Source organism: Bactrocera oleae, chromosome 6, assembly GCF_042242935.1.
Source record: "Bactrocera oleae isolate idBacOlea1 chromosome 6, idBacOlea1, whole genome shotgun sequence".
NCBI classification, from domain to species: domain Eukaryota; kingdom Metazoa; phylum Arthropoda; class Insecta; order Diptera; family Tephritidae; genus Bactrocera; species Bactrocera oleae.
In genome coordinates this window covers 63,235,001-63,258,279 of record NC_091540.1, presented here as the reverse complement: position 1 = coordinate 63,258,279, position 23,279 = coordinate 63,235,001, and the positions used below count along the sequence as shown (strand labels likewise).

At 35.8% G+C, this 23,279-nt stretch overlaps 1 protein-coding gene across 2 annotated transcripts in view; it reads right to left on the bottom strand.

Annotated features, from left to right (window-relative positions):
• The window catches only part of ko (Stork-head domain-containing protein knockout), a 280,842-nt gene that overhangs the window by 4,992 nt on the left and 252,571 nt on the right, over positions 1-23,279 (bottom strand). The window contains exon 1 of one of the 2 annotated variants that reach the window (XM_036364752.2): positions 180-527. The exons of the other annotated variant lie outside the window; for it this stretch is intronic. The gene's annotated coding sequence lies outside the window, so the exon portion shown is untranslated. Of the gene's footprint in view, positions 1-179; positions 528-23,279 lie in introns of those variants that run through there. 2 annotated transcript variants of the gene reach the window in all.

The window sequence follows — 23,279 nt, the reverse complement described above, 5'->3', positions numbered from 1 at the left end:
AGAAAACACACAAAACAACAAAGGGTGAGAGGAGTACTCATATATGGAAGTAGAGTAAAATAACGGCGTGAAGAATGTTCAAAAATCAAAGTATGCCACTTGCTTTATTAGTTGTAATGACAATTTTGGCTAATTGCATGAGCTATCTATTTAAGTTATAGTAAGTCTTACGCACTTACCCACTTACACAAGCTAGACACTACTTGACTTGTATAAGCAACTAAGCAACTAGGCGATAGTCGTGTTAGTTGGTATTTCCATTTAGAGGCACAATTAATTTCGAAATTATATATATCGAAAAAAATCATGCAACTGCAATCGGCTTTTGGTTGTATTCACTCAAATTTGGTGCAAATCAGATGTGAGCTTTCAATTAACACTTAACAAATAAACGCTTACAGCCGATTGAAGGCTATGCCATAGTTGTCATTGGTCACACTACATTTGGTGTGATTACAGAAGTTATGCGCTTTAATTTTATTTAATTAAGTTTTTTTTTGTTTTTTTAGGTTAGTATTTAATGCGGTAACTGAATGATTGATTGATTTCTAGTGCACAAGCGCATACATTTAGTAATCTAACGGCAGCTCTACAACCGAGTGACCTTGTGCTTGAATTATCAACTCTGTGCGCGATGTCTAATAAAAGTCAGCAGTTTCTGTTGTTGTAAACAAATATTGGGGTAATGTTGCAGCCATGCAGCATTTGGAAATCCGCTTTTCTTGTCAATGGTTGAAATCGAAGCTGCGTATTTTTTTTTCTCGTGCACTTAGGTTTAATACATAATCTAGTATAATTTCAAAATATAACCTATTTTTAGCGACCTTGCACAAACGTGAGTGATTTGTTGTTGTTTTAGAGATTAAGTCACATATAAATACCTACAATTGCGGCGATATTGACTTCGATAAGAGCAAATAGTTCGGAGGACCTCTTACGTTTCATTTTGGGCCGGAAGGATCTTGCAGTCGCACAAGAAATGGTTCTTGCCCAGCTTACTGGAGATCCATAGGTCTAGTTTTAGAACGGAAGAAGACTCGCTTACAATCCTTGTTCCCTAAGTTACACCCATAAGTCCAGAGAAAGACTGTATGTAGTCACAAAAACTCCCAAAAGCTTTTTACTAAAAAATACGTTATCAAGCAAGCTCATCATGCCATTCGTTAAGCAACCCCACCCATTCAAATGTACTTGGTTTAGGTCTCTTGTACGTATAACTATTTAAAGACGAGTTCTGATATCCAGGCTAATGTAATAATGATAATCAGATCTCAGTTCATGTATACTAGAACTAGTCTCCACAGTAGAGAAGCTTTTAAGTCTAATTTTCTGGAAAGCTAGGCACGAATACGTGAAATGGTGATATTTCTGAGTTACGGGTCGACAGAGATAGAGCACGATGGATTCTGAAGCGGATGAAGCAGTATCAAGATTCGTTTGAATTTTGACCGAATCAGTTAAAACTTTCGCTATTTCGTTATCTAAATAGTGTTCATCTCTAGATGTAGGGAATCTTCGTAGAATTCTTGCGAGGAGATTTCGATAATCTATTAAAGCTATTTTGTGAATGTAGGACCTACAAACAATCAATAGTCCACTGTAAATACTAAAGGTAGAAAGAGAAGGAGAAGGAAGAAGATTCATTGAGGGCTTAGAGAACTATTGGGAAGGCGAGAGAGAGAGATATTGTTTTGCTGGGTTCGGTATAATTATTAATAAAATAAGGGGCTTAACTACTTCATATGTTGACAAAGTCTTTTGAATGTCTTACAAATTCGTATACACTTAGGAATCTCGAGGTTGAAAAAATAAAAGTGAAAACATTAAAAAAACGCCTTTAATTTTTCTGAATTTTCCAATTTTCTTTTGCGCTTGCATTTTACACACTTGGTAATTTATGTTCGTGGCTTTTTTGCATATTTAAATGCTCTTTCGCTTTTCAATAATAAAATCAACAAAAGCAGATAACGGTAGCTGCAACAAAACGCTAAAATCAATTGACTTCCATAAAATAATTTTAATAGTGAATTTAGCACTTGACTGCCGAAGAGCCCGCGCGCCCCGCTGTCTCCTGAAATTAATGAAAGAGAATGATCAGAGCGCAAGGCTAAAGGTTTGAGTATTCATTCAGCTTCATGGCTGTGGCGCCTACAGGTTTGCCACGCTTGGAATTCGCTGCTTGGCACCTGTCGATTGCCATTGACTCTGGTGATTGACTTCCGTTAGTAATGAGCCTATTATTAGACTTTTTCGTTGAGTGCAGCGGCGCAGCATAATTGCAACTTTGTTGCACACTTCGGTATTGCATTTTGTTTGTTGCATAGAAATTTTACCTATTATTATTATTTATTATACTCAAGTGCTGATTTACTGTTTGCAAGTGAAAATGGGTGAAACCTGCGTGGTTTTTCATGCCCTGTGTTTTCACTATTTTTCGAAAATGTAAAGACTATAGAAATATACAATTTTAAAAAATAAAATATACTACTTATGATAGATTTTTCTGGTATTGGAGTCATGCAGTCAATGTTTAAAAATATGTGGAATAATATAAGATTTTAATATAAATTCCTAGAAGTTGTGTGTTGTAGTAACCCTTTCTGATATACCATTTGATCAAATTTGATCGCGCACAAACTAAATCGATAAAATTTTAATCTAAGATTGATCATTCAACCTTTTTTATATTCGCGTGAAGTTTGATCTCCATGTCAAGTAGTGTGTAATTGGCAGCTGTTTGTTTACGACGCGAACAGTTTGTCTGAATGTTTTACCATGAAAAAAATTTGTTTTGAAATTATGTGTTTCCAAGGGAATCACGCTTACAAAATCGTTGAAAATATAGCAAAATTGTTTTGGGGAGTTTCATTTATGACGAACACAATTATTTCAGTGGCGCAACGCGTTCACTGAAGGTCGTGAAGTCATCGAGCACTTGCTTCATGCGAGCCGCCCATTCGCCTCTGTTAAAAACCGTTGACGAAACATCGAAAACGTTAAAGAAATATTGCTTAAAATCGCCGTGTTGGCATCAGAGATATAGCAGAGGATCTGAACATCTCAAAAATTATCGACTCAACACATTTTGGTTAATGTTTTGGGTATGAAGAGTGTTAATGCTAGACTCGTACTAAAATACCTAAATCTTTTGCAAAAACGAGGACATGAAGGAAAAGCATGCTCTATTTTCACTTATTCTTATTAGCTTAGTTGTAAGTATTTTGCACATAGGAACAATTTTTGTACATATGTATATTATAACGCTAGTAATGGATTAGTTGTAGGTGGCTTCGTTCCGCTAGAAATGATGCGATTAAGAGCTTTAGTTACGGTGTTTATCCTAAGCCAAATCGGCTCAAGTCACAATTGACTAAATAATTTGATTTACTTAGCCACAGGTGATTAACGTCAAACAGTAAATGTCTATTTTCTTTTGTTGTAACTTGATCTATGTACAAACATACTGCAATATATACGATTATTTAGTGTATATAAATATATATTTAGTGACTAAGACACATAGATGTGAGGCCGATGACAATGTCGGGTTGAAAGTCTGCCGCGTTTGATGCATATTCATTATTAAAAACAATATTATCTATGTTTGTCTTTCTAACGGTGATTTGTATCCTTGTGATATTAACCAACGGGAGCCGCCTAGTACATTAGCTGTCTTCGATTCACCATTTATCTTCTAACTATATTTACGTGTTGCTCTCTGTTGAAAAAAAATTTAGATGGCGTTGTGATAAAAGAGAGTATGCGGTTACCTCATTACACTGGTACAACCGCTAACTTCAATTCTGCCTGTTTTGTTTAACAAATTTGAGAATAGTTTATCATTGTCTCAAAATAGAAAATATTAAAATATTTTTATTATAGTTGTTTACAGAACACCCAAAGCTCGAAACTAAGAGGTTACTAAAATGAAATGAAAAATTTCTCCTACAAAGCAAAAAGTGCAACATAATTTTTTTTCTGTTCACTACTCTCTAACGCTTGGCAATCGAATACTGCTATTGTATCCTTGTAATGGATGCTAGGTTTCAAAACAAGCTTTTGTAAATGAAATTTTATATTGTCTGCGAAGTTCCTCGGTCGAATTTTTAATTCACAACCCACTGATTACTGCACACACGTTCATCGTACCCGACTTGAGAGCTAAGTCTAGCAAATTACTAAGTAATAATTTGATATAGGAATTTTTTTGCATGCTTCCGCCTGTAAGCTGCTGTCAGAGGAGGGCAAAACTTACATATTCACTTGTCTGAGTTTATATATATTTACTGTCGCGTGGCAAACATTATTTTTCCTCGTCATCAAGACGAGCAGTGCAGCCTACAGATTGTGGATTGTATGATCAAAAGGCTTAAGCGTGCTTGAAGTCAACAGTCAACAGCTGGCGGCCGACAGGTGTCAGTTGGAGGCGTTTCTTTAATTACACACACACACTACAACTATGTACATAAGTATATATATGTATATGTACACGTGTGTTGAAAAAAAAATATATATAAATATTACATAATTATGGTAATCATTATGACAGTGTTTATGTTGAAGGCTTTCATTTTATGAGGAAGTTGAATGCAACATTTTTGTTTACCTGCGGTAACAGGGATTTAAGTGCGTATATGAGTGGAGATTATGTAAAGATGCACATTTTTCGCAGATAAAGACAGAGAGATCGTAATAAATATCACACATATTTGCATATATGTTCTCATGTACACATAGAAGTGGTCTTTTAAAGAAATATTGTTATATTGCCTCATTAATTTTTAGGAGTCAGTCTCAAGCTATACATTGCAAAGGGCTTGCCAACATTCGTTATTATTTTGTATACCCTGAACAGAGTATATTAAGTTTGCCAACAAGAAGGAAACATCGGAGACTCTATGAAGTAAATAATCAGCGTGACGAGCTGTGTCGATTTAGCCATGCCCACCTCTCTGTTTGTCCATCTGTTTGTACTCGTATATACATACACGAACTAGTCACACAGTTTTTGCGCTATTGATCTGAAATTTTGTACACATCATTTGTCGGAAGCGCCGATATCGAACCACTATAGGTTGTAGCCGCCAAACAAACTGGTCTATCAAACTCAAGTTCTTGTATGAAAAACTCTTTTATTTGACAAGTTATCTTCAGCAAATTCGGCACAGATTATTATCTATAGAAACGCTGCAATCTCTAAAGAAATTATTTATATAGAATCACTATAGCATATAGCTGTCATATAAACTGACCGATCAAAATCAAGATGAAGATATTTTTATACTCTTTAATGCTAAAAAAATGCAGTTGTGGTGGGTATTATAGCTTCGGTGGAATCGAAGTTAACGTTTTCTCATGTTTTGAATGGAAACTACTCAAAAATTTGTAGTATTTAAACAAGTAAACAATTTTTTCAGTTCATACAAATTTTATTACTCTCAAAGTTTGAAAATATGTACGTACATACATCTTTATTTATTTATGTGTGAATGCCCATAATTATTGTTCAATAAAAAACTTATTATTTCCATATATTACATTTCAATTCTGAGCGCCTGGTATTATTGTAAATTTTAATTAAAATTTTTTAACAATTTGTATGTTGTAACATGTGTAAAATATACTTATGTATATGTATACATGGATATGCGTTCTATTTAAATGTGAAAAATATGTATATACTTTATTCGTGCATACATATTTACATTAACACAAATATTTATTTGTAAATGTGTATAACAATGAATCAAATATTGAATAAAAATTACACTGAAATTGTGCTTTGTTTCTGTTTTTTGATTTTAGAATATCACAAGAAATTTATTTTCAATAAAAAATTGTCCATAAATTGTTTGCGAACTCCAACAATTAAGTGTTCAAATATGTATTAATAAATATTCAACTCAGCTGTTTTGCTACCTGTCCAAAGTGCCTTAGCGTTCATAAAAAAAAATATAATAAAAAAATGTTCATTGCTTACTTTGCAAGTTTCATTGTCAAATGTCAAATCTTTGAACGAAAAATGTTTAAATAAAATTGAAAATTTTCTTTCGGCAATGTTCCTATGAACTTGCTTATAAAACTGCGAGCCTGTTATTTCGTTAGTACATACATACATACACAATTTTAGTGTTTTTCTGCGCTTGAGTGTGTGTTGTTTATTGGTTTACTTGCTTGTGAGATTTGCGATAGATAGATTAGCCACAGATATATACATACATACATACCTACATATGTATATTTGATTTATACTATATGAATTATGCGCGCCGGTGTATTAAAAGGATTATCGGTTTAGGTCGACATTCTCGTATATAAGATTATGATATAAACATATGTATTTTTCATACAAACATACATATATGTACATATTAAAAAATTGATGAGGAAAACATTGTCAAAACAAGTAAAAAATTTCAAACTTTTTTCTAACTTTTTCTAAAAGTAAAAAAGTACAAAAATATATTTTTGAAAATTTTGATATTTTTTGTGAATTTTTCATTTTCTGACTTTGTGAATTATTATTTTTAATTTGAATAAAGTTTTTCGAATTATAAAAAAAAGAAGAAGTACATATTTCCTAAATGCATCCTTTCAATTTATGGTAAAGGAAAAGTCGCAATACGCTAAGCACGGCTTTTCGCCCTCTATAGCAGATTCATCCAAATAAAAACATATCAAGATAGTATAATATATAATACATTCTAATCTTTAGTACCAACCAATAATCGACAAAAAACGACTTAAGGCAACACTGAGTTGTAGCTGCTCGCAACTATCCTGCTTTCTTCCAGACGTTTGTATAACTCTCTTCTTTCATAGATTCTAGGTCGAAACCGCCGGAATAATGGTTTCTAAACTTCAAGTACTAATTTGCAATTTTCTTGGAATCTTTTGTTATTTTTTAATATATGGAATTTTCAAAAGGACACTTAATTGAGCCTAAGTAAACATTAGTCAGCTTGGACAAAATATAATGCAAAAAAAAAAATTGCTCCGTTCTCCCAGCTGATTTACTGAAGGTACAGTAATACGGTTCTATTGTAGATAATATATGTAAGTCTAGTAAAAAGAAATCCTTAATTTTTGAATAAAATTTATGGTTTTATTTTGCATAATTAGAGTGATCCGATTTATCAAGTATATACTGAGTTTTCAATAATTTGTTGCCAGTTTGAAGGCGACTGCCGCTTAAATAGGAACCATTAAATAGGAACTATTGTCCCTATTGACACAAAACTGGAACAGACGATATGTACAAGCTTCTTTGTCACCAGCAAAATCATTCGTCATAGACGGGGACAGTTAGTAATCACTTGGCGCTAAAACCGTATCATTAGGTGGATGCATAAGAGCACCAAACCAAGTTCCCAGAGCTTCTGGCGAGTCATTATCGATCTGGCTGCGTTGCCCAGATGGAACACAATTCCTCTCCCATTGAACAAAGCTGGCTGCTTCTGGGCCATTGCCTCTATCAAACGGTCTTCTTGATAGTACATTTTTGAATTAAGAGTTTGTCTGTAAAGAGCAACTCATTGTAGATGATTTTCTGCCAATCTTGGCTTGACCATCGCTTGCGCCGGCTTGCCACGATTCCACCATAATCATTTTCGCTTGATGTTATTGTAAGTAACCCACTCTTCATCATCAGTAGCTATCCGCTGCAGAAATGGAGGAATTGTGTTGCGCATCAAAACAGTGACGGTCGGATTGGACAATTTCCATTATTTTAGAGCATCTTTGACATCAAAATTACCGAAATGTAATCGACAAAATAGCATCATAAACACTATTCACATTTACAGCTCTCTAAATAATTTAGTATATTTTTTTCACATTATCTTGAGATTTTTTGCGGTTTTCAAACCACAGCTGTTAATATAGGATAACAAATTATTTATATTTTCCTAAACAAAAACTGGACTAGAATTTTGATCCGACTTCCTATAGTATGGTAGATAAGGAAGTAAACCAAAACTCTGCTTAAATTTAATAAAAAAAATTAATCTATATGTGCTACAATTTGTTTTCCAATTCCTCAAAAACCAGCCAGTAATAATAATTTTCGTACCAACATTTAAAATATAATAAATAAAATGTTGTTTTAATTTGTCATTTTGCTGTATTTCATGCTTGCAACAATTATTTTCTAATTTAAAATAATTGCTTTATTTTCCAAAGCTAAAATTTGTACGTCACTTCGTCTCGTATGTGCCTAACGGTTCGTGATGGATATTTGCCACAGCGCAAGACTTTGCCCATTCCGAAAAATGTAATTTCCTGAGCGCCTATGATTTTATTGCTTCGAGCAATTGTTGCTATCTGGTGTTGATCCAACATTATTTTCCTGCGTAAATCAATGAAACGCACCAGCTGTTGGGCCACTTCACCGCGGTGGCATGTTTGCTACCACAACTGACGGCAACGTGAGCAACAAATACAGCAAAGTGTTGGTGAAGCATTTCATTTTAATTCCCGTCATTTGACTAAGCGTTGCATTGCAACTAAGCATTTGTCTTTGCTGTTGTTGTTTTTTGTTTTCATTTTATTATATTATTGCCATTGGCACTTTTGCTTTTTATAGGCTTTACGCATTCGAATGTTGCATGTAATTTCCTTTCTACAGTTTGCACTTTAGTTTTACTTGCGGGGACGGGACGTGAAGTGTGTTGGAAAAAATATTTATTTATTTGTTGTATTTATTTTTATTTATTGCAAATTTAATGCGATAATGAGAGCTTTGAATAGTTGCGATAATGTTGCATCAAAGAGGATTACCATGACAGCACAAAGTATAAAGCTTGGCATGAAGTTGAAAAGTGAATAAAACCAAAACCACAAAAAATGGAAAAGTATTAAACACGCGTAAACATTTTTTGTATTTTTTGCAGTTTTTTCATGCGGCGTGCAACTGGGCTTCAATATATGTTGAAGCATATATATAGGCTCTTGATAAATTAGGAAAATTAATATAAGAGTCTTCACAAAAACTAATTTATTTTTTCGAATTATGCTAAAAGACAAGCATCTGCCTTTTCATTGAATACTTCCTGAAGACTGATAAAAATATTATCTCTAAATGGTTTTAGCCAAGCTCAGAGGTCTGTTCGTGCATTCACGCCCAAATGTATACTAAAAATTTGCTCGTTGGGTTTACTATAATTTAGATAATGTCAAAAACTTGTTAACCAAATTCTCAAATCTTCATAAGAGATTCAGCAATATAGAACAATCCTTCTAATATTACATGTATGTATTACAACCCAAAAAATCGGACGAAGCAATGAAGGAAAATATCATCTTGCAAATTGTTTGATAACTTTAGCACAACTGTGACCTAGGAGCTGACTGCCAGGTGTCGGGACTATCCCTCAGGGCTGGTAATACTTTTTATAATTTACTTTTATGTCAATAAGATATTATTTTGGTTCAATTATGGCGTGGAGTATCAGAACATATAGAATTATCGGAGAACAAAACATCGTCAGCTCGAATAAAATCTCAAATAATAGAATATGATTTTGCATACCGCTCTCTATTGAACAGAAGAATAGCATAAAACTTCGAGAGGTATAAGGTATATAGCAGGTCATATAAAATCAATCATTCGAAGTGGCTTCAAAACTTTCGGGATATCTTTAAGCCTTACACTCTAATTATAAAGTAAAATTGGAGCAGATTGAATGTGTTTCGGATTTATTAGAACTAGTTACTTATTTCATTGAGAACGAATTGACAATATCATTAAAATGATCTACCTATTAGCCAGTTGTTTATATGACATTTAATCAAAATGTAGACATGGTTCTTAGACTGCTTGATTGCGCCCTGCTATATGGTGCGGATGCATGGACAATGACAACATTTGACGAGTTGGCGTTAGGAGTTTTTGAGAGAAAGGTTTTGTGGAAGATTTATGGTCCTTTGCGCATTAGCAATGGCGAATACCGCAGGCGATGGAACGATGAGTTGCACGAGATTTACGACGACATTGACATGCCATAGTTTAGCGAATTAACAGACAGTGGCTACGCTCGCAAGGTCATTCTTAGAGATTTTATATTGCTCTCTGTAGCTATATCGGATAAAATAATTTATGGATCAACCATAGCACTACCATAGTGAGTAACTCTAAAGAGATACCAATTGAGTTCGTGAGCTGCTTAAAGGATCTCTCGGATCGGTTGCAGCCTGAAGATTAAAGCTATTAAAAATTTGAGATACTTTCTTTAGGGTTTGCTGAGTTGTTGTTGTAGTATCATATTATACTTTTTACGGATGTTGTGCGAACAGCACTTAATCGGATAGAATTCCGGCTCGTTCCGTTGCATAGATTACCTTCGAAGTTTTTGCTTTCCGGCCATGATTATTGCTTATCTAAACGTAAAGAGGGGACCTAGTGGATCAATCTCAAATTAAAAAACAGCGTTTATTTTAGGGTTTACATAAATTAAAATGCATCTTTTTGCAGCCATTGGTTCTTAGTGTGTTTGTTGTTGTATTAATATGGGTTTTCGGTTCGCACCGTTGCCAAGCGTTGCCATGTTTTGCCTGCAATTACAAATGATTGCTTGTGCGAACACTCGACGATTGCTTTTTATTATTGCTGAACTTTGCTTATTTGCTGTTGTCGTTTTTTTCGTTGTTGTTGTTGTTGCAGTTGTTTGCCATCCGTCTGTCAGTTTGCGGCTGATTGACAGCGAGCGCCGCTCGAATGCCCATGGCGTTGCCCACTTTTCGCACAAGCCACACGCTCATAAAGGCGCATGCAAGTGTATATGTGGTTGTGTATGTGTGCGTGTGTGTTTAGCATCGTGTAAGTTGGCCGGTGTAAATAACTGCGCGTAATGGCAAACAAAAACCGCTTAAGGCTCTTGACCTTAACCTCCCGCACTCGCTTGCTAATGGGCAAACGTTTCATTGCACGTCCTGCTGCTTTCAACGCTATGGCAGTATAAGCGCATGCGTACCATTGCGTTATGGGCAAGCTTAATAATTGCGCCCGTGTGTGTGTGTGTGCGTTGATCTTTCTTCGCTCTTGCACATTAAACTGTTTCTTTTGCGCGCTCACGTTTCTAGCGAAGTTGGGAAAATCTGCGAAACTCCCACGATTTCATTTTACTGCCTGCCCTCGACACCCGCCGCCATGCCGCTCGCTTATCTCTCTGCTATTTTGCAATGTGTTAGCGTGTGTGTGTGTTGCTTCTTGTGCGCAATTTATGAATTATAAATTTAAATTTTCTTAACAGCACCAATTGTTGCTGTTTTTGTTGTTTGTTTGGAGTGAAATCTTTACATCTCTCTGACGCTTTCATTCTCCCACAATTGACTGCTGACGTCGCACCCCTCCCTTTTGGCATTCAGAAATAATTGCTTGTTTTTCCGTTGACCATTAATAGCTTTTGGAGGAAATATAAATATATGCTATATCTGTTTTTATAGATATATTATCTCTCTATGTTCGTATATTTGTCTTTTTGTTGCCAATAAGAGGCTCTGGCGCCTTATCTCCCACACTTATTGCGCTTAACAAAGCGTGAAAATGTGTTGCACACAACAAATTTCTTCCATGAATATACATACATACCCACACATAAACACACATACAAATCCACCCAGATATGTTCTCTCAATTACTTGGTTTATTGCTAGCCCTTGGCCATTATTTTGTTGCTATTGGTGAAATTCGAAAAAAAGCAGAGAGTAGCGCATACATATACACGAATGGTGGAAAATTACTTTGTTTGTGGCAAATTGAATAAAAATAGTGTAAGTCGGTGCCTCACAGTTATTTGCCGTTATATGGGTCAACATTTCGCTTAACTGATGCTGAGGCAAAACAATTATTCTATGAGAAAATTTACACCTATTGTGTTTATGGCTGAAGGCAGTGAAAAATAATTGCAGATTGATATTGTGATAACTGTTTTCGTGTTTACGTATAAACACACAAAAATAATGTTTGTTTAAAGAAAGCTGAGATGTTTTATTTTTATTTTTTGTTAGAACATGCAATTAAAATCTCAGCTTTCTTTAAACAAACATTATTTTTGTATATATATATATATATATACAATGGTTATAATAATAAACGTAGAAAATAATGATGTAGTTTGTGATTGATTGGGAAAATTTATGCCCATTACTTAATCATACTCAATCGTACTCAACAATACCATTAAGTAATTGTTTTTTATGAGAAAACTAACAACGTTCTAAAGTCTTGGACAATTGCGTGTTAATTTCTCTTAACAAAATGTTTATAAATTACAGTACAATAATATACTGTATAAAAGGCTTTTTGAAGACTTTCATAAATCTATGAAGATTACATTTTTGTAAATTTCCCAAAAGCTTTTACGAATAAAAAGTCTACGAAGCTTTAACGTAAAGATAGTTCCCACTTGTTTTCACAAATTTAAGAAGCTTTTATCTTCCTTAATTGCTCACAAGCTCTCACGAATAATAAGTTTGCGCTGTTTTCATAAGTCTACGAATCTTTGATCTGTTTAAAAAGCTTTCATATCTTATTTCTGTTTTCATAAAATTAAGATGTTTTCATCTTCGTAAATTGCTCAGAAGCTTTTATGCATAATAAGAAGTCATATCTTCTTTCTGAATAATAAGCTTCCGCTGTTTTCATACGGTTACGAAACTTTTATCACTCAAAAAAGCGTTCATATATTCTAATAGCTGAAAGGCTCTCCGGTAGAGACAGTATCTGTCTGCTTTCATAAATCTAAAAAACTTTCATTAGCTTTCATATTTGCTGATTAACTGTTCACGTACAAAAACCTACTCACTTCATTTTGAACTCATTGAGCATTTTTAGCTTGCTTGATTTATCCGCTTACCATAATTGATTCACATTTGTCACTTAATTTAAAAGCCACAAAATGTGTTTTCTTATAGTATTTAGTTAGAATGCCTAGAATGAATAGTTATAATCCCGGAAACAACCACACGAAATTATTTGGATATACGAACAGTTTTTGCCCGATTTAACGTGTAGAGCACTCTTTGAAATATGTCCTCTTGACGCTGGTAAATTTTCTGAAGGAAATTTTCGAGCGCGTAGGGACCTGTTTTTCATAGGTATTACGTAGAAACCGGTAAAATTAATGTTTCGTTTTTTTATGCTTAAAATACTCATACCACTCAAAATTAAACATTCTCCATTATTTTTTGGGCATTTTTTTCAGTGCTGCCAGATGTATTTATGAGCGTTAATTTTTATACCAAGTTTTGGTTTTAGTTAATTGTTATAACTTTATATATATATATAATATATTACAATAATTTTGGAAAGTAGTAGTAAATAACGAAAATAAATTTTCACATCTGGCAGTATCAGTGTAGAAAACTACTACAAAAGTCTGTAAAACTGTGTTTAGTTTTTTGTATTTATTAAATATATTAAAAAAATTCATTCAAAATTTAACATACTTAATTGTTTACGAAGAACTCTTGCAGTGTTGCCAGATGTATTTATGAGCGATGATTATTTTTAGTAAATTTTGAGTTTATTCTGTAGCCATTACTAAGATTTTTAAAACTAGAATTTCTGTACTTCGAAAATAAAATTTCACATCTGGCAACACTATGGCAGAGAAACCCAGCCAGAGAGGATTTGCTGCATAGATAACAGGGCACCACATGAATTAGGTTTCGTGATATCAAGTAAATGTCATAATAACAAATCTAGAAAATATATATTTACATACATATTTACTATATACAATACATACATATGTATGTATGGCATATAAATATGAAGACATGTATACTCGTATATACAAATGCAACTATGAAAAATGTGACATATTTCGCAAAAAAGCATTTGAGTGGCAAAAATTTGTGTCAACTTTAATGTGGACAACACTACAAGACAGGACACTTGCGCGCTGTTGCAGCTGCAAGTTGTTGCAATCTAATGGTGGCATTTTCAACGCAAACCGACCAAAACGCAAAAAGGAGAAAAAAAAAACACGAAACGAAAACACAAAAATTTTAATGCACTACATGACGATAATAAATAAGTCGAGCTTGCGAAATTGGCATAAAGCATGTGCAACATGCCACCAACAAGCAGCAGGCGGCCGCATGCAATGAAGGTTGATGATGTAATGTGTTTATGAACAATTTTTCTCTTAATGCCGAACTATAAAATTAACAACAACATGCGAAGTGACAATGAAAGCGGCAATAAGAAATATAACTGTACAACAGCACTGCATGTGGCAGTGTGACAAGGAGCAGGAAAAAAGCAAAGCTGTTGGCATTGTTGGTGGCGCGGCAACAAGGAACGCGTGCGCGCAACATTTTAATGTGCCGGCGTAAAATTGTAACAACAGCAACAGCAACAACAAAAACAAAAAACCACTAACATGCTGGGCGCTGTGCGATTTTCGCAAAGCTTGTCGAGAAAAGTTACTTTTGAAATTTGCAGCGCTTGTAAAACAGCGGAAAGTGCAATTAGAAAAAATTTGCCGCCAACACATTTACAGCCGGCAGCAGAAGAGCCGCCAAAATTATGTTGCACAAGGCTGCTGTTATGTGTTTAATTGTTTTTGCTTTGCTACGGCCATTGTTTTTGTTGTTTTTGCTATTGTTGTTGTTACTTTTGTTATTGTTGTTGTCATTTGTTGCCTACGCTGCCGTTAAGCTGCAAGTCTCGCTTTGCGGCCGGTGAAGTGAAAGTGTTTTACTGACATTTTACTTTTCCTTGCAACAATTCGTCGCAAATATTACCAAATGCACTGTTCTTGTTGTTGCGCGCAAGCGCCGCCACCACCAACAACACCAGCTAGTACCCCAACTTATTGTCTTATCAACGGTTATTTCGACAGCGTAACGCCGCATTGCGTTGGCTGTGCTCGACTGATGTTGCCACATGCACTCGGCGTTGGCTGTCAGTTGCGGCACACTTTAGGCGGACACATGTCGCTGTTCCATCAAAGCACAACACTACAACAGTGCGATTCAGTGCATAGATTGCAACATTGTTGTTGTTGTTGTTGCCAGCAACCGTATTGCCGGCAGCGGCAACATATCATAAATATGCAAAAGCAAGACGCTTGGTATGCGATATGCCTGTACCACAGGCGTTGAGATCGGTGGCAACATTCAAACGCGTTGCACATGCAAACGGGAGCAACGAAATGCGAGCGTTTATGGTGAAATGCCCAGCGACTTTTCGTTGCAAGTATGCATGGGTGCCACACATGTGTATGCTTTGGTGTATGTGTGTGTGCGTTAGTGGTGTTGTTAACATGAGATCGTCGAAAATTGGCAAATAAGGCAGCATATCCGCACATAAATTTGGAAATTTTATCAAAATATGCAAATCAACATGTTGCCGTTGCTGCCGCTGCTGGCAAAAGCAATCAGCGCATTGTAGCGTGTTGTGGCAACAATGTATGTAAATGTTGTTGCTTGTTGCATTAACTTGTGCAGCAGTCGGAAATACACACAGATTTATGCGCATGTACCTACTTGCAACGATTGAATTATTTGGAATTTCAAATTTTGTTTGGTAGCAAACCATTTTTGTTGGGTAGAGGGTGGCGGTGATGCAGACTTTTCCCGCAACATTTTCATTATTTATAGCATTTTGATTTCACACCAAATCCGATATGTTTTGCTTTGGAGAATCTTTGTTGACGTTATTAACCTTTTTATTGTAACTAAAATGGGACACGGAAGTAGATGGCAATTCATGGTGATGCAATTGTGAGATCCTTCGATTTTAATCATATAATTTGTTTCGCAGTTCCATAAAGAAAGTATGAAGAATATTTTTGTGGAGCGTTTCAACCTTCTAGCTCCTCAACAAATGGGTCTTGTCAACTGTTTTTGTTTTATTTTATTGCAGAAAGTGTTGTAATGGGTAGAAAGTACAAAGTGGCCAGAAGTAATTTGCACAATTTAATTACGGCTTGGAGGACGAAGAAAGTCTTGGGCGGCTAAAAATATTTGACGATGAGAAACTGAAAACTTTACAACTTACAACTTCGGACTTTTTGTCAAACACAAGAAAAGCTCGCAACATCTCTGGAGGAAACTCAGGCAGCAATTTCAAAATCTTTGAAAGCAAAGAAATTGCGTGACATATGAATTGAAGCTAAGCAACGTTGAAAGCCGATTTTACATACCATAAATCCCGCTTGAACGCTACACAAAGAAGTGGTTGTTGCATCGAATTGTGATTGCTTTGGAAAAATGGATTCTTTACGGCAACCCTAAATGCAAAAAACTAAACAGCCAATTTAACAGCAAAGCCGAATATATATGACGGCAAGGTAATGTTTTGAGCTTCTAAAATTGGGTGAAACCGTTAACGGGCATCGCTACCAACAACAGCACATCAAATTGAAGCGCGGGATTTCTGAATCTTGCCCGCAATCTGCGACTTGACACGAGGCAATAATCTCTTAACATGACAACTCTCTGCCATAAGTTTTGTCTCATCCGCTATATAGCTCAGAACTTGCCATCTTTGTCAAGCAATTGTTCCGTCGATGCAGAACGCCCTCACTGGAATGCAGTTAACTTAAGAACAGTATATCAAAAATTGCCTTGCTTCGTTCTAGGCCGTCAAGTTGGCACAGTTCTTTTTGGATGGAATTCACAAATTCGGAGTAGGAGGTGCGAAAATTGGTTTAAATTAACCACTGCCTATATATGTCTAATATATTAAAGAACAAGCTAGAATCATTAAATTCCACGGCCAAGATGGTACGGCAGAGCTTCATAAATAAATATAATTTAACAATAAGTGGGGCATTTTGCCCACTTTTAGGTGAAATCTTTTACCACAGGAACGACTTAAGCGATGCCCACCAAATTTGGTACATACAATGCAGTTCTGAGTAGATAGTTAGGTTAGATTAGCAGTTGAATACTTTATCGAAGTACAGGAAATATTATGTAGTCTGCTCTCATTAACAACATAAGGAAGGAATTAGCATTTATAAGCCATATAGTTCGTAAATTTTTGTTTCAAAAGGTTAAAAATCGTCGCGAATATTTGTATCAATGGGCTTCTTAGTCTCTGAGTTAAAGCAAAATGGATTCAAGTTGGATTTTATTGAGATTGCTGCAGCACGGTTGCAATGTGTTAGGTTTAAAGCTTTCACATATAGGCTTGCATAGCCATACTACAATTGTAATATTTTTTTTTGATATTTTCAACGGTATTATTTTGATAGGCATTTATGTGAGGATTTTTTTTTTGTAAGAAGTACGGTAGTAGTCAGCTAACAGAAACTATCGCTACCTAATGAAAATGTGGATTTTAAAAATTTTAAGGACTGCATTCAAACCAGCGAACAATCGGGCAGCAGCTAAGCTTTAGTTTTCATCTTTATGTGGATACAATTTCGTTTCACCAAATGCATGTTGCAAGTTTGTTTCAATGCCTTAAAAATAAATTTTCTTTTCCGATTAACAAATAGTTATTTATATGTATTGACATGTGTAAAAGTATACCTTCCATTCAATAAATCGTTTAATTAGCAACATGCGCTGTCAAATTGTTGTCAGCAAGAGTAATCAGTGACAAAAACAGTGCCGTGTTGAACAAAATTTGTAACGGCTTTTGGCAATGCATTGCTCAGTCTGTCAATGTCCGTATAAATGTCCGTATATACATGTTTGTATGTGTGTCAATTGCAATCAGCAGCAGCAACAAAACAGAATAACCAAAAAAAAAAAAGTAAAAAAAAAGAAGTGAAAATGAGCTTACAATATATGAGCAGTGAAACGCACACACACATAGTATATATAATACATATTTGTGCAGTCGGCCAAACAAACAGTTGGACAATCATACGGTCATGCCGTCGCGCATGCGCTCTAAGTAAGACAAATCACTGCTACTCTTAGACCATATACCCGTTTGTACCGCTATTGTGAATACACCGCACCGCAGTTCTCCTGCCTGGATGCCACGCGATTTTCATCAGTTTCAGAAGTGTTGCCACAATTGCACTCAGAGGCGGTGTCACAGCAATATTTATCAGCAGCGAATATACAATGTTGCAATGGAAAATTGTTTTCTTTTGCGATACAATTTGTTTGGCAGGTACGTTGGCTGGCTGTGTTGCATGCTTGTGGCATATGTGTGTGTATGTATTTATGTATTCAAGGTACAATGTTGATGGCTGCGTGACAATGCTGAGATGTGTTGCATGTGATTTGTAATTTGCCAATTCGAATTTGCTATACATTTCCACAGATCTATTGACTTTATTTGTGATTGTAGGTAGAGTATGTAAATTTTTTGGAAATTTTCTTATTTTTAAATTTTTAGTAACGAAATATACTCGTACGTTGAATTTGTCAGAGTTTACCCCGTGTTACACACTTACTTTCATTTGTCACGAAATCTCATTTGGTTATTTCGAACTTACAAGTAACTGGATGCGAGAGGGAGAAGGCGAAAGAAAGTTTCTGAATCTGTCTAATGTAGAAAATACTTCGGATTTAATAATATCTGGAGTTTATTTTTTCAAAAATATAAAATATAAATATATGATATTGCTTACTCGAATTACCCTAAAATTGAGACACAAGCAGACTGATTCTGAAAACGAACGTTAATAAACAGTTTCTATAATTCTTTTTGTATTATGTCATTCAGACTGTTCTAGCTATCGAAGTTGCAGTTCCTTAATTACCTTCATGTACACAGTTTCTTAAGAAACTTTTGTCGAAAGCTTTCAGTCCTTAAAAAGGGAATGCAGAAATTATCTAAGAGGGTCCAATATAATTTCGTGACTCCTATGAACCTTGCTTTGGCAAGTAGTTCAGTGGATCTTCGGTGTTCTTTTTCAGGCCAGAAGGATTTCGCGGTTGCACGGGAATTGGTCATAGATCAACGTCTGCTAAGCTTATGCGTTGTGCATAGATCCAGTGCTAGAACACAGGAGGACATCGTGAATCCTGTTCGCTCTCACTCCCATGTAAATGGGACAGGGTTTCGCCTCTTGCGAGCTCATCAGCTTTGTAGTTTTTCCGAAATGAATCCTTACTTCTTTGAAAGCGGCTACTTATTATATTTTAGACCAGTTGTGGTTTTCATTTTGTGGTGTGTGCCAAAGGAAGATCCTACTAAAACTTAATTGTCGCCTCAGAACGGGTGAAGAGGATTAATAACCTACTTTGTGCATCAGTATTACAATCCGTGATTTGAAATAGATAAAAAATGAGCTGATTAGTACTCCCGCACAAAATTTCCACCACTTGAAATCGCACAAGGGTATACATTTTCAGCCCGCCTTAGGTTTAAATTTGATGTTGAGTCATTAAGCTCTCCATTTTTAAAAATATAGGCTTGCGTTCCGGGATGTCCTGAGCTGATACTGAGGCGGCTCGGTCACCTTCAGAGAATTGAGATGCTTCGTTCTCAGCTATAACGCAGTAATATGCCGTTCAAAGCTCTACTTCTACAATTTGTATGGTTGTCACGATACTTTTATCGGTAATTGCGATGATAAAGCTGTAGATTGACTACTTGTGCATGGGTAAAAAAGGTAGCGCAACTGATGCGTGCTGTGTGTATAGTGCGATGAAAATTACTTTCTGCAGAGGATGCAGCTTGTTGAAAGATTTTACATATGTGATTTCGGTAAAACTAAGTCGAAAAATATCCTCTTGTGTAACTGATGCTGAGGTTGTGTAAGTGGTAAAATATCACTGTTTGAATGGAAATATTCTAGCAGTTTCGACATATCCGCCCTACTAGGGCGCAGAATAGCTTATAAAAGACAGACATTGTAAATTTTCAGCAAATACAATTTTTTACCTAAGTTCTTGATGAAATTTATAAATAATTATGTGATGGTTCTGAACACTGGTTATGATCCAAGTAGTGATGAGAAAAAGTGCAGCCTGTCAAATATCATATATCAGCACTTCGATTCCTACGCAGAAGTCGAAAATTGGTTGTCTGATTGGTTTCTTCAATTCTTCGATTCTTCAAAAGAGGAACATTTCTATAGGCATGGTATTCACAAATTGTCAGAAAGGTGGTCAAAATATGTAAAAAGCAATTATCAATACTTTGACTTACTTCCCCTTTCAACTACTAATACTTTTTTTATTTTCCCATTCAAAATTATTATTTCAGTTTCACAAAATGCGCTTATTTAATACATATAATATAATATATGCATAGAATTAGTAGAAGAGAGGTTCCATGCAGATAAGAAGTGAGAAAGATTAAAGAGTGTGACGTTTACTTTAAAAGGTTAACATAAAATATGTTATGTATGTATATATGCAAAATTAAAGTTTTTAAAATTTCCAAGTGGATATAACCCCTTATGACACATGCTATAAATTTCAGTGTCAATGGTCAATATCGAGACTGTAACTTAATTTTTTTTAAATGTTTAGATTTGATTTCGAAATTCTACAGATAACTGTCGATCACTAAGTTAATTAGTGACTCAGGTTTCTGAATTTGTTTTTAACTAGAGTGATGACTATTTTTGAAGTTAATTTGATTAGTGTTTTTCTTAATAGCCTTACAAATAATCTTTGTGGTAATTCGTTGTATTATTTCCGCTCTTTTATAGGTTAAGAAGTAACAAAAAAAACTTTGCTTTGAAATTTAAAAAAATTAAAATTTTTTTCTAACACTTCCGCACAATTTCCGCACTTCCTAAATGTTGCAATTATATATATGATAGCGCCACTTTAAAATGGGTGTTTGAAAACAGTTAGTAAAACGAATTAAGCAACTGATAAAATGGAGGCTGCATTTTTAGACAATAAAGTGCACGCCATGGTTTTGCCACCTGATTTGTGTTTTTAACGAACTGCACTGTTATTTTAAGATACAAGTACAAAAATATGGCTATGTAAACATGTATGCATACGTGTTTGTGTATATTTACATAAGTATATGTGTATAGGTGGCACAATCATTAATAAAGACCAACTGGCGAAAACTATTAAATTCAATATGTAACATACGCTTATGGAGATAAAAGACAAATAAACAACAACAGCAACGCTAAATATGTATAACACCACTCAGGCGGTGGTCGATGCCACCTAAATCGGAAAATTCAATTTTATTGCGGATTTATCAAGAGCAACGCCCACCACTAAGCATCAAGCGCCCAACCAGTCAGCAAGCGAACTCCTTGCAAATCCAACAAGTTAACGTAAGTGCAAAGCGATAGTAAAGGCAAGACAATAACAAAAGCAAATACAACTGGCAACATTGGCAAAAAATAAATCAGCAAAGCAGAAGAAAAATCGATATTTGTGGTAAATTGCTATAATGGTGAATGCTTTTAATTAAAGACAGCAGCGGTGGCGCTGTTAGCAGCCCACAGCCAGCAAATACCGAATGTGCCACACATGCCACACGCGCTTGCCGAATATACATACAAACACATAGATAGGAGTGGATAAACGTTGCAGTATTGCCTTGTGGCGTAGAGCGCCTCCTAATAAGGAAGGAGTTAACCGATCATTGTCAGTTGCTGGTGGACGTCATTGCTGCCACAACGCAGGTAAATTGTCAAATACGCTCAAGCGGCGTACTGAAATGGTGGCATTTGTGCGCAGTTGCATCTGCGGCGCGTTGCAACGTATGTGTGTGTGTGTGACTTGTAATAACGAGTGATTGCCAGCAGCGGTAACTGACACTTGAGCAAACGCCAACAACAACAATAAAAACAACAACAATAACACCTCCAACAACAGCAGTTGCAACAGATTAAAGGCAAGTGGAAGGCACATATGTAAATAAGTATATTTTCACACACACACATGCATATACATGCAACAACAACAACAGCAAAAAATAATAATTCGTACATACACACATGTGCGTTCTTCGTATGGCTGTGTGTAGCTGCTTGCCACCAATTGATTGAATTACCCATTCGCGCGTGAAATACACCGCTGCTGCAACGCTTGTTGTTGCAACAAACGCCATTCGATCGCTGGCGGTGCTTTCCATTTCTCAAATGCAATACGCCTCGCCAAGCCATGGCAGCGGCGCGCGGCGCGTCTTCTTCCGCCTCGGCTTGAATGGCGGTGTTGATTCGCCTGCTGCTGGGTGTTGCATCGCTTAAGCTGCATGCAACTTTTGTTGTTGTTGTTTTTTGTGAGTGCAACAAATTAGCCGCAAATTTAACAAATTGCAAAAAAGTGCACAACTAACACGCTAAGCGCGCTGCACGCTGTAGCAAGGCTGTGCGCTGGCGAATCTTAGACCTGGGCTGCGGTGAAGGCGCAACATTCGGCTATTTGTTTTGCGCACTCATAAAGATAAAAATATGTACCAGACGCCGCTTACATGTGTAGCTGTATGTGTTATTGTGTTTGATATTTTTGTTGTTGTGGGTGGCTACCGCCACCGCTTGCCGTTGTATATCACCAACTTGCCACAAATCGGTTGCTGAACTTAATGAGGGAATGGGCAACGCTATCTGCTACCTAGACGCTTTAAAAAATATGGTGAATATTTGTTGTTTTTTTTTGGTTTTTTGTAAAATAAATTAAAACTTGTTGTTGTATTTATTTTTTGGTTTTGTTGTGATTTTATGAGTTGCCGCACATCGATGTGTAGATGCAAGCGTTTACTTACATACAAAAAGGGGCAAGCAGACAAAACCTATATATACAACAACAACAACCAGCAACAATAGCAGCCGATCGTAAACCACCAAGCAACTAATAACAAAGTGTTTATTATCAATTACAAATAGCGATTTTTATTATTGCCAAAGAAAAGCGATATAAAATCCTGCCACTTCACACATACATATATACATACATACATGTAATGGCGTGGCCACCGCCTGATGCTGTGGCCGCTTGATCAGTTGCTGCCTTCATTTAATGGCGCTAACACTCACTGTGGTCATAAATTTTGTGCGTTTTCTTTATCGTTTAAGGAAGTGCTAGAAAGTATGGCGCGCGCGCAGCCGAAGTTGCAACAAGCAATGAGCCGCAAATTAATGCAAAAAAAAAAAAATATATTTTTTTTAAATCGTAGATTTTCCAGTAATGCACAGTGTATGTGCGCGATCAATGCGCGCGTTGATGCATTCGCGCTGATTATGCACCGATGTTGCATGCCACCAACGCCAGCTACATGCCGCTTATCGCTGATTATAGCTCCTAATAAGTGTTTAAGTATGATATTAATGAACTGTTATTGTTGCTCAGAAAGCAATTAATTGCAGCTTGATTACATTTGGCTTCCTCCTAGTATAATGGCGAGTGCGGGTGAGGAATCGTGAACATTTCAC